Source organism: Morone saxatilis, unplaced genomic scaffold (assembly GCF_004916995.1).
Source record: "Morone saxatilis isolate NCDOM2014 unplaced genomic scaffold, NCSU_SB_2.0 Contig0, whole genome shotgun sequence".
Taxonomy (NCBI): domain Eukaryota; kingdom Metazoa; phylum Chordata; class Actinopteri; family Moronidae; genus Morone; species Morone saxatilis.
This window is the reverse complement of record NW_023339650.1, coordinates 15,626,330-15,626,596: the sequence shown is the minus strand read 5'-3', so window position 1 is coordinate 15,626,596 and position 267 is coordinate 15,626,330. Positions and strand designations below refer to the sequence as shown.

General features: G+C 42.7%; 1 protein-coding gene across 1 annotated transcript in view; it reads right to left on the bottom strand.

Annotated features, from left to right (window-relative positions):
• The window catches only part of gli3 (GLI family zinc finger 3), a 74,458-nt gene that overhangs the window by 17,041 nt on the left and 57,150 nt on the right, over window positions 1-267 (bottom strand). The window lies entirely within an intron of this gene.

The following is a 267-nucleotide window of genomic DNA, read 5'->3' as shown; positions in this document are numbered from 1 at the left end:
CACACACACACACACATTCTTACTTGCTCCACCGCACACTTTCTTTTCCCCTTTCTCTGAGCAGAGTGCATTGTAACTACATTATGGTGCCATCCTGATGGGTTGTGCACTTCAAGTGTGTGTATGAAAATCAACCAATCAATGATATTAGAAAATCATTAACAACACCATTCCCCTCAGGGAGATCCTGTTTGATTCATCATTGGCACATGTTAGTCCCTGAATGACCATCTATGACCAGCTCCTGAAAGACATCCTGACAGGATA